Source organism: Agrilus planipennis, unplaced genomic scaffold (assembly GCF_000699045.2).
Source record: "Agrilus planipennis isolate EAB-ADULT unplaced genomic scaffold, Apla_2.0 scaffold75, whole genome shotgun sequence".
NCBI lineage: Eukaryota > Metazoa > Arthropoda > Insecta > Coleoptera > Buprestidae > Agrilus > Agrilus planipennis.
Genome location: NW_020439028.1, coordinates 256,925 through 273,440, shown reverse-complemented (window position 1 = coordinate 273,440; position 16,516 = coordinate 256,925). Strand labels below are relative to the sequence as shown.

Here is a 16,516-nt window from a genome sequence, read left to right as displayed (position 1 = left end):
TGGAGAAAATAAAAGAAATGGCCCAGCACTTCGATTATTAGAAAGACGTCTCGCATTCTTTGAACAACAATACGCAAAAATACTAAAAGAGGATTACTAAACTTCTTGGGAACTGGAATTAAATTCATAACAGGCAATCCTGATAATGATGATTTACAACAAATACATTACAATAATTACTGTTTCTGTTGTAGTTGTATTATTATGGCTTTTGTATAGAAAAAGAAAAGGTAAACCCACACCAAAATTTGAACTATTGGAGCTCAAGGAATGTTCCCTAAATCCAAACTTGGAAAATATCAATTTCGCCGGGACGGCTCAATCTAAGGATGGGCGAGTGATGTCCACAGCCCTGTCTACGCATAATAGATAAGCGGCCTGCGCCTGCATGCTTAACTATTAGAATGAATCTACTGTTTAGATATTATAAATATTACTGCAATACATTTATGTTACTTTACTTTTGNGGCCTGTTCTCTGGTGACATATTAGCTAGCTTACCCATTCATTTCCGTAATGTGTATTCCCACACCCTTAATCACTGTTCTGTTATTATGAAAGTGTTACCTTATGAAGTGCGTTCGCATTATTGATTTCTTTATAAAAGCGTATTCACATTTACGTAGGTACGTATTTATATACATACATTCAAGTGAACATTGCATACCATTACATTTATGGAGTGCTTCCGTGACCTACATAGGTAACCGAATGGGAACAATTAGGTAGCTTTTCCGCCAATGACATGTTGCGTTACGAAAACAGGTAGTGCTACATAAAACTCAAAAGTTTTCTTTAATTCACACATAAATCACCTTCATTTGTAAAACTATATGCGACGAACCTTATATATATCATGCATTTCGCGAAAATTTGAATATTCCGAAGTACTAACAAGTTGAAAACAATAATTTAGGCTAGATATTCCTCTGGCCTTATTTACTTATGTTTCTACTTCTGATATGTCTTAGATTACTACTATCCTGTTTCACCTTTTCCTTATCGACCTTCATATAGCATTCTGGTCTCCTACTTTTTCCAGTACACCCTCACTTTTAATTTATTCTATTCGCTTACAACAGCACCTTTTAAACGCATCTAATTGCCACTTTTGCGGACATCCACCGTCGACGTTTTGTACGCATATAAAGGTGTGCTCCAAACATGCTTACATACAATAGGTAGGTAACCTTCTTCGAATTTCTAAAATAAACATTTAAGAATGTAGCAGTTGATTTCTTTTTGTTAAAATTGATTCAATTCTGCGTTATTTTTTGTTTTATGTCTCGATCGCTTTTCCCATTCTGAGTTATCGGACTCCCTAGAGATATCGAAAATCGGTGACTTCTACTTTCTTGGGCTCCAGTTTCTATATTAGGCCGACAAGCACGATTAAATTGAAGCAAACGTTGAATATCGATAAAATAACATTGAATGGAGTTGGGTCACGTCGATGTCTCCGGTTATATAAGGCATTTTATGTCTGCGTTTGTGCTAGTGATTACTGATGTATTATTGTTTATTAGAAAGGATTAGGTAAAAACCGACTTCCAATTTTTATATTTGTTTATCAAAGTTTACATTGAAAGTTTCCCTTATTTTTATTGCAGGTGTAAACTAAAATTGATCGTTGTAGTTTTTAAATAATGAAAGGTGCGTTTCTGAAAATCTGTGAAATAGTCCACTCCTCCTTGCATAAATGCACCGAAATTTCCTAAAATGCCTTGTTATTCTGTATTCCATTTATTATATTGTGCAACAAATGCAGAGTTCGGAATAAAATGCGAATGAAATCTAAGAAAACACTGAGAGAGCTCCATTGTTTCTCACAATTACTTGACTCAAAAGATTGCTAATCGTAACATACAATCTGGCATTCGTTATTTTAAATTTTCCAGTATTTAGAAGGGGGATCACAAATTATTAATAATAATATGATTTAGATAATCCCACTAAAATACTAACATCAGACCTCACCAGCTATTTAATGCCTAGTAAAAATGCAGGAATAGTCTACATACATATATTAAATGAAGAAATTCAGGATGCCATACAAGAAGGCATTTACAAACTAAGGAGATATCTATTAGTTTTAGTGAAATTTAATTAAATGCAGAATGATTTACCTGTATTATTAATCGAAGGAGTAGTACCTACGTGTTTTTTATGATTTCAGGGGTTGCAAAATCTTTTTTCTTTAAGTGAGGTAAAAGTCGGACAAAAAAATGAATGAAATTAAATCAAAAATACTAATTATTTGCACTGATATCCTGGTTGGTGTAATATGAAACATTTTGTAATATTCATCATCATCATCATCATAAGGGCATCAGTCCTAAGACTGGTTGGACACGTACCTCCACTCTTTCCTATCCTGAGCTAAACTTCGCATTTCCCTAAAACTAGAACAGCCCACATCCCTAACTATCTGCGAACAGTAATGTAATCTAGATCCACCTCTACCCCTCCTAACTCCCGTTTCTGCCACTAATATGTCTCTGACTAGACCTTCATACCTGAGAAGGTGTCCTACCAACCTATCTCGCCTATTTTCATTATGGGTCATTTCGTGTTACAGTGTTTGAATTGAGTTATAACGTAATGAATCTAAAACTACCAAAAGACTTCAATAAAACTAAATAAGCAGGAGTATGTAACATTTCAAAAGACTTGTTCTACTTAATAAGACGATGATAGCAATCTAGTATATTTTTTACTTTCTTTTTCTTTTATTTAATCCTTGCCAGATTACAGTTTTCTAAAATTTTTTCTTTTTGTCCATAGTCGGGTTACAGTTTTTAATTGTTAATTTTATTGCTTTCTTTGCATTGAAAAAAATAATGGCAATTTTTATACAACACGGACAAGTACTACTTTCTACGAAGGGTCGTGGCCCGTTAAAAGAAGAAAAACTATTAAGTATAACAGTAATGATCTTTCGTTTGTAAATAGTTCAATTTTACCATTTGGTATCTGTGTGTAATTGAGTATGACTTTATTCCTTTCGTTGTCCTGATCAGCAAAATGTTTTTATTTCTTGTTCCTTAAAACTTTTAATAAAATTAGTAAGAATTTTAATACTTATTATTTCAATACATCGCAGTTGATAGTAATTTTTGAATCATTACTGGTTTATTCGGATAATAACTGCGAGCATGATGCTCAGTACAACAAAAATGTGTTATCAGAGCGTCAAAACATTGACAATAATGCAAATTAACTGTCGAAGCGATTACTTTTCACCTATTGAACACCCCTTTGACCGATCATATTTGGCGAACCCTATAAACATCAAGCAATCTTTTTGAAATGCATCTGTAATACAATTACAACTATTGAAACCTTGTTCATATGGAATATCTCCAGCCTCACAAAAAAAAAACAAAACATTCTTTTAATTTATTTGTATTTTTCTACATGGTCCTCTTGCAAGTCTATACACTTCTCCCAGTAGTGTCTCATCGTCTTAACTCGTCCAAATGGTGATTGAAGTTTTCTCTGAAAAATAGTTATATTTACGAATGTGACTTAATAAAAACCTCTATCATCTTATCGCAATGTTTAACAGAAAAAAATCTCTTTGGGGAGTAAAGGGGTCTTCATTGTCTTGATGAAATAAAATCCTTTTTTTCTGCAAATGTGACCATTTTCCGCAATTTGTTTTCAGCTTGAGTAATAATTCTGTAATGGTCATTCCTTTTCAATGTAATCGATTAGGCAGCTCCATGGCTATCCCAGAATAATTGTTAACATTTTACCTGAGGAAAGAACAGCATTTGCTCTTTGTGGGGTGTTATGTTGTTTTCTAAATTGACAAATACGGCACTCAACGTGTAGTGCGGCCGGGTTTCTTATGCCTAAATCATACTGTAATGTGTGAAAAACGGCAATTCGTGCTACATAAGGAATATTTTGTGCATTGAATTATGTAAGCGACAAGTAAGCATTTGAGCACAAAGTCCTTTTTCTGTATAAATGGTAACTCCTAAATATGTGCCCTGTAGTTTAAAAGTAACCGCCTTATGCAAAAACCAATCGAGAGTATAATAAATACCTACGCGATTAAAACATGTGCAGATGGAATAAAGGTAAGTTTCATTCTCCATCGTTCTTTACACACTTGACAATATTATGTCTCTGAACATCTCCTTGTTCTATGAATGAAAACCTGGAAACGGCAAGATCTGCATTATATTTTTCTATAAAAAAAACTATAGTGTGTTTTATTTATAAAAGCTGAAGCTGGCGAAAGGTCTGTTTTAGCGGTGTCGGCTAATAAGAGAAAAGAAAAGAAGAATAAAAGACTTCAGGAAAACATTTCTGAATCACTCTCCCCACATATCTAATGAAAGGTACCTACTAAACATTTATTAAAACATTCAAAATGGGTTGAGGGACGTGCGGGAGAATTGTTGCACGTGATTTGCGAAATATTCTAAATTCGAATTTACGTTTACCTCACAGAGAGTAGTGAAGGCGTGAACCAAATTTTTTTTCTTTTATCCTCAAATTGACATAAGTTGATGTGTTTTTCAAATTTTCGAGCTTCGCAAAATAATATTAAGACTATCGTAGATGTATTTGCGAAGACACATGTTGAATAATAAATAAAATACAGGAATGTTTCAACAATCATATAATTAAAATAACAACTCGATAATTGTTTCAACCTACTCGGTCATTTTCAAGAGTACAGAAAAGTTACTTTGAATTACATTATTGTAGAAAAGTTGTTTGTTTTATTTTAATATTCGCAAGATATTTCGGGCACAACGATCTTCTATTAAAAATTCTCAGTATTCTACTGCTGTTATATATATGGGGTTGACAATTAATAGCGATACTTTTTAACATGGGTTTAAAAATACCATTATGTTCTGCTACAGTCAAACCAAGCAATTGACGCGAGTTTAACTTTTAAAATACAAAAATATTAATGCAAGCAATTTAAATACTGCGTCTTCGGATCTAAAGAAAATACATGTCTCTTGTAAAAAGCCGAAATAAATATCACCAATGCCTTAAACATTAATTACTTCTAAATCAATAGAGAAGAGGAAATCAAAGGGACCAAAAGAAGGAAATGGAAATGTGAATGTCACCCGCAATCGAGGTTGGTAATAAATGTGGCCAGATCTGAATTATATGTAAATCGTCAACATTTTCACTTTTCCCAAAAGCTTTGCTTCCATGTTTAAGAAGCAAAACATTCCTATTACCATTGATATCCAACAGCGCCGTCCTGCGGAGAAAACCTATTAAAACTTTGACTAGAGCTGTTTTTTTAAAACGTAATTTAAAAAAATTCAATTTTATGTAAAACTTTTGTCGTGCTGTTATTCAAACACAAATTATGATTTGCAATTTCGACAATTAATAGCGTTATCGCAAGAGCCAAGGCATATGGATCTCGTCTTTTCTGGTACTGAAAATTAAGACAATATCAAGAACAAAATACTCATTATTATTATTTTCTGGTCATTTCAGTTTTCACTGGTTAACTTTAAGCAAGTGAAGACGGGCTGATGCCAAGGAACCTCACTTACACCTTTTGGGGTACGATATGGAAAGCAGTTCATTGTACTTCTTGCCCTCAAATATAATCGGTGTATGAACTCTGTTGTCGAAAGAAATTAAAAAAAAAAAAAACGGAAAACCGGACTAGACACGAAAGCACATAAAAAAATCGACTAGGGAGCTGACATACTACATATTACATTGTTAAATGTTAATTCGCGATGACTGAGAACTGAATGAGACAGTCATCGAAACCAAAAAAAAAAAAAAATAAAAAAAAAGAGACAGACCATATGGATCTGAAAACGAAAGCCGATCATCATCAAACTCAAGCAGAGGTAACAGCACAGGAAATCTAGAACGCTGGCTAGAGAAAAGTACAGAAGCTAAAAAGAGAGCCCAGAAAGTAAAGGCAGTAAAAAATATAGCGTATAAAACAAAAATAAGGAGACAATGTGCGGAAAAGATACACTGATGCAAATGTTAGAGAAAAGAATGGAAGGAAGATGAAGAAAAACAACAGAAAAGAGACGAAGAAGAGGAAGAAAGATGGAAAAACCTGCATGAAAAAATAGAGAAGGGAAACGATGACTTGAAGGACAAATTTATAAACCTAGAAAAAAGGATAAAGCAGGAAATGAATGAAATGAAACTGGACATCGGAAGCTTAAAAAAAGAAAACCAGGAAAAAGAAAAGAAGATAAACACGTCTAAACATGTAATCATCATTATGTGGTCGTCAGTCCTAAGACTGGTTGGACATGCACTTCCACTCTTTCCTATCATGAGTTGAACAAAGAACCACACTAATAGAGGAAGCAATGGATGAACTACAAAAGAAATTAAAAGAAAAAATGGAAGAAGTGGAAGAGGAATTGCAGAAGAGGAAAGATGAGACCATGGGTAACTGAAAATTAAAATTAACAAGATGCAAATATCACATAAATATTGATATCTATCGTAAACCAACGGCCACAGACACGTTGATACCAGCGAATTCAAGATAGGTACACAAAATAAAATTAAGTCCTTTTCATTCTTATATACAGAGGTTATTGAATCTATCTTTAAGTAAAGAAAACTATGATAAAGATGTATAAACGATTAATCTTTTGGCCAAAAATAACGGTTATGCTATTTCCTTGATTGACGACCTCATTCATTAAAAAATGAAATTAAATTCCCTTTTTACCCTTGTGTCACCACTAAATAGAAACCTTTTGCATTTGTAAATTATGTACCTAAAATTACTAACAACATTACCAATAAGTTAAGAAAATTAGAAGTAAATAAAACTAATTTAGGTTTCCTATTAATCAGTAATAAAATCGATAAAAAAAGATACCCTCGACAAAAATGGAGTGTATCAAATAAAATGTCTCAATTGTCAATCTATTTACTTAGGTCAAACAGATCGCTCTTTACAGATACGTTTAAACGAACATAAAAAATCTATTCAAAATCATAAAAATAATTCAGGTCTAGCAAATCATTGTATTAATAATAATCATTCCATAGATTGCAGTAGTGTAAATCTTCTACATAACTGCAATAAAAGCAGACGTTTAAATCTCCTAGAAATTTTGGAAATATCAAAAGCTGTAACACAACACAAACAAGTAACGAATGACTAAACCGATTTTCGGAAGAATTGCAATACGTTTCAACCCTCTTATAAATACCATGTAAAATATTTTTATACATTCACTTTGATAATGGCATAAAAGCCGAAACAATTGTCAGTTTTAAATAAAAATTGTGGGACAAAAAGTTTTATTTTCTCAATATAGAAAGGGTGTTCGTCTCCATCTGAAGCTTGTAGCAGCTTAAAACTGATTGAATATCTCATACCTTGAACATATGGTACATTCAAGGGCCACAAACGTTACTGTAAACAATATCAATATCTAAATTCATTTTGAATTTTTTACACAGTACAAACTGCCTTAGGATAATGAGGGAAAATTTGTTGCTGTTGTCACACCCTCGCCGGGAATCGAACCCGGGCTCTTTGGCTTTACGCACCAATGCACTGACCACTAAGCGTGGCAATAACAACAAATTTTCCCTCATTAACCTAAGGTAGTTTGTAGTGTATAAAAAATTGAAAATGAATTTCAATATTGATATTTCATATTAACCACTACCAAAAATGTCAAAATGCTTCGTTTATATGGTAAACAATATCGCCTGGTTGTAGTGGTCTCCTGTTTGATTTTTAGAGAGGTTGACGAGCATGCTTGCCATAAGCACAATCCTCATATACAAAACTTGTCACAGTTTGATAAGTCCACACCAGTGATCACGTAGTTTTTGCACATTTTCTGTATTTTTTTCACATTCAAGTGTCCCAGACGTTTATGTCATGTTTTATGGTTCAATGTTTGTACTACAATACATTTTGTATAGTTTTCATTTTTAACTCATACAAATTGTTGTTTTGTAAGGACGCGCACATCACTATCTCATTATCCTTATACATTAGGTAAGGCATCAGTTTGTTGCTTTATAATACTATAGCCTTGTCTAGTCACTACTCGTCCAAATAAAATAAAGTTTCTTTTTAACTTAGGTACATAAAGGACATTTTTCAGGATGCTGGTTTCTCTCTATCCATTGACACACTTGTTAATTAAAACGTTTCCTTGACCAACAACTTTTATGAATTCTTTCTAATTTGAGCGGAGGACCTACATATGTGATGGTGTAATATAATATTGCTGGTCGTATTTGTTATATTTACCTGTAATTTCAGCTAAGCAGTTTTTCCCGCAAACGGTGAACATGCTGCCGGGTCAGCATGTTAACGTTGTTTTGCCATATACGCTATTTGTAGAAAATATTTTTTTAGGAAATTTTTTCTTGCAATTGTGATTCACGTAACTGCGCCAAGCTCACACGAACATCTTCATTGTCTTGTTGGATTTGTTCGCCTGATCTTTGTGCTATTCTATCTTGCATGTCTCTTGATTTGTTTGTTCGACAACTCAAATTGGACCCTTTGCGTCTTGCTGGCATCGTTAACTGTACATAGAATATTTAAATAAATCAATTTGAAATGCTTAATGTTGACAAAAAAGTAACTTAATATTGTATTCATTATGGGTGTGAATTTAGAAGACATTAATGAATTGTTAAGTTATAAAAAATTAAATTCATAATTAAAAAATAACAAATTAAAAAAACGCACATTGTGTTTTGTTAATTTTGTAAATGTGCATTTTCTTATTTTTAATTTATTAATTATTTATTTAGGTACTGTTCTTTTAAATTGTACAAATTTATAAACGTCAGCCAAATTGATCTTCATTATTCATTTGCTTATTATCGTTATTGTTCGTCACTACCTCCCCGTACCGGGTAATTAGCGCGTCTGCTGCCTTCTTGGATCTGGTAGCCGTTTCTCAGGCTCCCTCTCCGGAATCGAACCCTGATTCAATAAAGCCAAAAATAAAAAAAGAATGGACAAAAAGTGTATAGAGGGTAAAAGAAAGGAAGCCGGCTTTGTTCTCATCCCTTTTCCGTGCTGTTTGCAGGTTGAGAAGTGACAAGGCGAGACACCTGGCGGGGATAACTGATTGGTTGATAGAAGATAAAATGAAAATTATTGTATACTACAATTATTATATTCGATTGTCATCTTGTGGATCTGTGGATGGAAGAGATTAAAAATCAGGGGTTGATCGTATAAGGGTGAAAATTTACAATTGTATGTATTTTTCAATTTTGAATCATGAAAAAATAAAAATAAAAAATTCTGTTCAAAAAATAAAAAAAAATTTTAGGGTGGACCACCCTTAAATTTAGGGTTATGAAATATAGATGTTGGCCGATTCTCAGACCTACTCGATAAGCACACAAAATTTCATCAAAATCGGTCTAGCCGTTTCGGAGGAGTTTGACAACAAACACCGCGACACGAGTATTTTATATATTAGATTTTTTGTCTTCAAGTTAAAATTTAGGGATATTATTGTAGATTCTTAAATTATAGTATTATTTGGGAGAGTTGCACTTATCGTTACAGAAAAAGAGCAAAACAGAAATGCAATTCGTAAAACTGCTTTCAATTAATTCTAAGACATTGGGAGATCAAAAGGAAAGAAATTTGGAAGGACTAGGACTTTTTCCGAGGTTTACTCAGAACGTCAGGCACTGATGACATAATAGAAACTAGGAGTAATAATGCACTGAAAATTTTACCGGTACCCTGCAGTATTACATAGGGTTGGAAAGTTTGACCTAATCATCGACAAGTTCCAAATTCATCAATAAAAGAAAGGGATTGGAAGTCAAGGCGGAAGAATCACAATTATACAGTCAGAGATGTAACTTATCTAAGACACAAGTATCTGAAATACAGATACAAGATACAAAATACGTATTGTCATCTTGCATCTATAAAACTCTTTTTAAAATTCATTTTGTATCTTGTATTTAAGTTACAACACCTGTTTGCCAAGTTCTACTCTTCTTCTCATTTGGGGGCATGATCATGAGGCCTGATCGAAGAAAAATGAGCGATAAACTGTTGAAAGAACTGTTTTTAGTTAAGTCTCAATTAAAATCTTAAAAATATAATATTATGTTGTGTCACGTTTGCGCGATCAACGCGATTTATATGTAAAAAAATAAACATTCATTAAAAAAAATGTTTTTTTACAAAAGTATTTTATCTATAAAAAGTATTCAAAAGATACGTATTTTATATCTAGTATTTCAGATACCATTCCGAAAGTTATTTGCATCTAGTATCTGAAATACTCAATTTAATAGTATTTTGCATTTTGTATACCAGATACTTTATTAAAGGTATCTTGTACATCACTGTACGTATACAATAAAACCAAAAAGCACGAAGGCTAAAGCAAAAAATAGATTTAAATGCGAACGTGTTAATTATGAGAATGGATGCGTTGGACGTTATGAGGACCACAATGAAACAAAGAGAAAGATAATTGAAGTAGATGTGTTTGGCGGCGTGACAAAATGATTTGCGGCACCAGTAGGTACCTAAAGATTAAGCTTGAGCGTGCCAAGTATAAAGTGTGTCATTGGTATATTTACTTTAAAGTCAAAAGTACAACTTGCAAAAATGTATTGGGTACATCCACGAAATCTTCTATGTTGCTTCCGTTTGCCCTTCGGTACTTATGAAGGGCAGTTGATTCCAAGTATGTTGGATATTAAATGAAATATTAAATTGATAAGTAAAAAGTAAAAAGTACCATTTATCCGGGAAAAATATGCGAATTTCGGATAACTCTTTGCTAATAAAAATGTAAGTTAATAATTAATCAATGAAAATAATTTCACAAATAGAATTAGTAACTGACTATAGTAGGTACTCTTGATAAAGGCTTAAAAACCAAAACAGTTGTAGAGTGAAACTATAATAACTGATAAAAAGCAAAACAGTTTTATTTCATTACCAATAAAAAATCATTTAAAACTTACATACCACGTGTGAGAAAAAGTTGTTAGTGTTAAGCTACGTTTAATCTACAGTTAATAAAAACGTAAGTGAATAGTTAGAATTTTATTTGAAAAACTGACAATATTGTTTCGGCTGTTACGCCATTATCATTTTGAAACAAATAATACAAACTGTTTTAAGTATGTTTCACCAAGAGCCAAGCCAGAAATCTATTTCATTAAAACATAAGTAATTAAATACGAGGTTAACTTAATTTTTTCTTTAAAACCATTCTATTTAAGGAGCTATTGTACATTCCTTGGAGGTAAACGTTAACGACGTCACGTAAGTTGAAAATTGAATGATTTGGTTAGGCTATAGGCGTATTATTCACACTTCTAACAGAATAAAATCCTTGGAGGAGAATTCATCTCGTTTGATATTCATCTCGTTCATTTCATGCTGGAACTTACGAAGGTTTCTTATAAACTCGTTGGAATGGAAGTAATCCGTTGTTATCTTTCAGCCTTCATCCGTCAGCTTATTAGTGTTACAAAGTAAAATTCCTGTGCATGTCATAATTAGTTTATCGAATGCTTTTGTTCAAAATATTATTGAGTATGATGATTTAACAAAATATCTTCTACACAAAAAAACATTCCCTTAAGAAAGAACAATTAAGTATTTTGTTATCTTTAACATTCTGCAACTAATCGTCAATCGCATTATTACACATGGATGACTAATTTTCAAAATATCTAACCGCCTGTTCGGCTTTATTTTCAGTGAATTTTTAGTCAACTGAAACAATTTTTCTGTGTAGTTTTTTTGAACTTAAATCGTCCTTCTCCTCCTTCTCTCCTCAACTACTATCATAGGTCATAATAATTGTAACGAAAACAACTGTTACTCGTGATGATAAAATAGTTACTTTTACTTATACTGAAAGAAAACAGAATTTTGAATACCAAACTCGAAACTGGGAAGTCAAATCCCTTAATTTTAATTCTGGCGCCACTTTGTCAATCAAAGAACTAAACAACATAAAAATAGAGAGCTCGCAGTTCTCAAATAGGTACAAAACACTTAAAAATTTAACAATACATTAAAAAATTAAATAAATAAGGTATGCAAATATAAGCCAAAAACTGTCCCAAATTATAAAATGTATACAAATTGAAATCAAATTGGGAATTCCCGCAGAGTTTCCAACGCATTGGGGACTTCAGCAGGGGCTCAAAATAAAAAGAATCTTATCTCCCCATTTGCAGCAGGAGTCGGTTGTCGCTTTAAGCTAAAGCCAGAGTTTCCGATAAGTTATTAATTATAGGGCGAGTTGCAAAAGTAGGTACTCATGTTTGTTTTCTTCTTTTCCTTTTAGATAGAGAGAGTGAAGGGTAGACGTAACAGTTGGGAATCGGAATCGGAGTACGAGAACATCACTATTGGTATTTTGTTTGTTCTTTACTTCCGAATTGGAGATTTGGTTTTGTTTTGAGCGCTGGTTAATTTAAGTTATTTAGTGTCTACTTAAGTATGTTTCTTTTTCAATTTAATATATTTACGTATAACGATAGCAAAATTTAATATACACATTTTTATATTTATCTTTTTTTTTAATTTTTCTTACGGTTCAGGTGTAGGGTAGAACTTTCGCTCGAAGAGTATTGAGTGACAGGAAAATTTAAGCAATTTTGGTAGTAGTCGTTCAATCCTTTTTGCCGAGTGAGAAAGAGTTTTTCCTTAGTTTTCTTTTTTTCAAATTGATAAACGCTGATATGAACTAAAAACGGTTGAATGCAAAGAAACGAAGGCGTGCGCCTAGTTCGGTATGGGAAAATGATTCGCCGCAGGACGCCATTGTTCAAGTACAAACAGTGGAAAAAAGTGTACCATCGAAGTCGGCTCCATCAAATAGCCTAGATCAGATGGCTCGGTTCATGCGAAAACTATTGCAGAAGTTACAATAACCTCGAGAATCATCTGGATTCAAAGGAGGCGCAATACCGGCTTTTGATCCGAAAAATGAAACTCATGATATCGTTTCATGGTGACATACCATCGATGAGTTAAAGAATATTTATAAATGGTCTGAAGAAAACACTATCTATTACGCAACTTTTAAGTTGAATGGTCAAAATCTTGGATTGGTTGTGGACAGGAAAAATTGTGTGGAAATTGTCGGATTTGGTAACAGCAGAATTCGTCCTTTTGGTACTACTTCTATTAAGTTGAAGGTTAATGAAGTGGAAGGCGCAGTAACTGCCCATGTTGTACCAGATTCTATACAAGACGTACTTGTTTTGATCGGACGAACATTTACGTTGTAGTTGTAAAAGATGCGGAACGTTTAATATTCTTCGAAGGGATTTTTTCATTAAATGTTTCAGAAGGTCTATTCAAAGTACTCCTGCAGGCCATGGGCACGCTTCTGGTTTCACCAAATCATGTAGGTTATGTCCAGATTTGTACTAAAGGCGAGTGCGAAGGCGACCTGTTACTTGATATTAGCTTGAGACCTGGGAAAGGGAAGGAATGTTGTATTCTTCGATTAATAATGGGCGAAGAAAAGCATTGTGTACCAATTATTAATTTGTCAGACAATGAGCTTGTAATTAAGACTGGTAAAATCGTTGCTAGGGATCAACCTTGTGTACTGTACCCTCCACTAATTGCTCTGAGAAAATCCTTTGCCCGAATTGGAACTCAAAAATATATCGATTGGACCCATTGGGGAAAACAAATGTAATAAATTGCGTGTCCTTATCAAGGAATACCGTGATTGTTTTTTTAATATTAAGATCACTTTGACAGATGAGAAACCGTTTACCTACCGACTTTACCGGATATGACTGAATGTGAGATGGTTAAGATCAGAAGAATTATAAATGAGTTGTTAGGGAGTGGTATTATTCCTGAATCCAGCTCAAATTATTAATTTCCATTATTGTTAGTCAAAAAGAAAGACGATACCGATAGAATGTGTATTGACTTCAGAAAACTCAACAACTTGACTATAAGGGAAATCTATCGAATGCCACGAATAGATGAAAATTTGGAAAGGTTGCATGGGTGCAAGTTTTTCACCAGTCTCGATCTGCGTTCAGGGTATTACCAGATTCCAGTCGCAGTGCAACCTATTTAGGTTTTCAGATAAGTTCCCAGAGAGTAAAAGTTTCTTGGATTGACGGGTTACTTTCGCGAATTTATTCGAAATTATGTGCTGGTAGCTAAACCTTTTACTACGAGACTTAGGAAAGGTAACATCGAAGTTGGGGAAAGGAAGAACAAAAAGCTTTTGATGAGCTTAAACAAGCTCTAGTTATCAAGCCGATATTATCACTCTTTGATCCTAAGACGGAAACAGAAGATCATATGGATGCTTGTAAGATAGAAATCGCTGGGATTTTGATGCAAGTCCAATTTGATCAAAAATTACATCCCGTCACTTATTACAACCGGTAGACGACGGACGGAGAACAAAAATATCACTCGTACGAGCTGGAGATCCTCGCTGTAGTGGAGTCTCTGAATTGCGATCAAAGAAACACAAAACAAGAAAAAACTTATTCCACGGATTGCTAGATGTTGGCTCCAATCACAGGAGTTTACTTTTATGATTTAGTACAGACCATGTGAAAGGATGAAACACATGGATTCCTTGAGACGAAACCCTTCGACCAGTGAAGAGGCTCCGGATGAAATTGTTCTGTGTATAGAGCAAGCAGATTGGGTTTTGAGCGGGCAGTTGACAGATTAGAAAATAAGTCATATTCGACAAGTAGGTACTGTCGAGACCAACAGAGACCGAAAAATCGATAATATATTTTTTATTGATAATTAATACGTAAATATGTAATTAATCAATTTTATAATTTTTTATTAAGTTTAGGTAATTACTTAATAAGGACAGCAGCAGCGTTAGTCCATCAAAAATGGTGTTCGTGGTCACGCAGGCCAAAATCTGACCATGCGAATATATAAACACCGAAAAAAGCAAAGAAAGTGAATAAACAATTCATACAGTAACGCGCTTTTTACTCAGAAGAAAACCATTACAAAATACTGCAGTAAGTACTTTTGCGACTGAACAACTCAGTAATAAGGTTACTCTTACTGCTTCCATTTTCCATCATTTGAAAGTCGCGTAGGCCGTATGACCAATCGTGTCGTAGTGCTTTTTAGTAAATTTCAATGCCGTATCAAATTCGTTCAGAAGAAGTTGTGATAAATGATTGGCAGATGGAGGGACAGAGGTCCAGGCTATTTTGTGTAATGTTTCATTAATTCAGTTATTTAGTTTTGTTTTACACTGTTGTTCTGAAACGGAAGTTAAATTTATTAGAAAAGGTGAAAACAAACAACAAAATAGATTTAGCAGAAAACCTGCCATCACATTATCTTTTATATTCTCAGACCTGAAATTTGTTTACGTGTATTGCTAGGGGCATGAATAAAATTTGAATAAATTTTCAAATACGTTTTGTCACAAGACGAGAATATATAAGATGAACGTAGATCCTACAGCAATATTTTATATTTCATGTTGAAGTGAAGGGGAACAAATTTAAATTCAATCCTGTATATTTTATGAAGATTACCTATACCTACCTACATCGCTATCAAAGAAATAAGTATAATCAAGAATCAATGCTAGATGTTGATGTATAAATATGGTTTAAAAGCTTTCTCTTTTGATTAAGTTTTAAAGGGGGGAATTTTATTTAGTTTTTTATGCAACCGTATCCAAACAATATCCTGAAAAAGTTTTGAAACAGTGTGAAAATGTTTCCTGGAAACTTCAATTTTAGAAATTGATATTTTGGACTCCTTTCATCATTGTCAAAGACACAAAAAAATAATAAACTATTTCGTCTTCGACAAGTCAACATTCTGTTAGTTATTTCTGTTTTTTAATTATTCTACTTGTGGTGGTGGTATAGACATCTTCCAAGTCCGGAGTAAAAAATATTAACTCTATTTATTAATAAATACAATAAATTCAATTAATAAATATCAACCATTTTTTAGGCGTAAATGAACCCCTCTTTAATAGTTTAAATTTGAGTAATTATCTATATCAGCATACAACCTTATGATTACCTTGACTTCGGTGTCATTTTGAGCAACTAAAAAAAATACATATATATATATGTTTATATATATATACTAGTAGTTGCTGGAAGTGAAATACTCAAAAATTTTTTTTTAGATTAGTCTCTAACTACAGATGACATGTTTGTTATTGAAACTCATTTTATGGTATTACACGTTTTTATGTTGAATTATAGATTTTACCGTTTTTAGTTCAGTACCACGCGACTGCATTTGGTATTTGATGAACATGGATTTGTGTTAAAGCATCATCATCATCATAGGGTCGTCAGTTCTAAGACTGGTTGGACACGTACCTCCACTCTATATAATCTAGGTTACTAATTTTTTGCCCCTGTATATCTATCCCTATAGTTGTACTGTCTTTAATGATGTTGATGGCGTCTTCGATGTATAGATTAAAAAGTAGCGGTGACAGTGTGCATCCCTGTCTGACTCCCTTCCTAATATTTACTTCTCTACGTTGCA

The 16,516-nt window shown here is 33.3% G+C and overlaps 1 protein-coding gene across 5 annotated transcripts in view; it reads left to right on the top strand.

The window, feature by feature from the left end:
- The window catches only part of LOC108740371 (tachykinin-like peptides receptor 99D), a 239,604-nt gene that overhangs the window by 139,922 nt on the left and 83,166 nt on the right, over window positions 1–16,516 (top strand). Inside the window, exon 1 of one of the 5 annotated variants that reach the window (XM_018474668.1) lies at window positions 12,255–12,381. The exons of the other annotated variants lie outside the window; for them this stretch is intronic. The gene's annotated coding sequence lies outside the window, so the exon portion shown is untranslated. Of the gene's footprint in view, window positions 1–12,254; window positions 12,382–16,516 lie in introns of those variants that run through there. 5 annotated transcript variants of the gene reach the window in all.